Genomic DNA, 296 nt, shown 5'->3' with positions numbered 1-296 from the left:
GAGAGAGAGAGAGAGGCAGACATAGACACAGACACAGAGAGATAGAAACGAAGATAGACATAGATGTACTGACACATGTATATACACACATGCTTGAACAGCTGTTCCAGCCCAGCCCTCGAGTGTGCTGGAGGCGGTCCAGCCTGTTGAACCACATTCAGAACACACAGTTAAGAGGAGAGAGGGAGGGCCAGGAGGGAGGGGCGGGGCGGGGCGGGGTGGGGTGGAGGTTGGCTCAGATCATGTATGACGGGTAACTCCCTCCCTCTCTCTGTCTGGCATTCCCCTTCACAGTC

This window comes from Salmo salar, chromosome 13 (genome assembly GCF_965601325.2).
Source record: "Salmo salar chromosome 13, fSalSal1, whole genome shotgun sequence".
Taxonomy (NCBI): domain Eukaryota; kingdom Metazoa; phylum Chordata; class Actinopteri; order Salmoniformes; family Salmonidae; genus Salmo; species Salmo salar.
Note: the sequence above shows the minus strand (reverse complement) of the source record.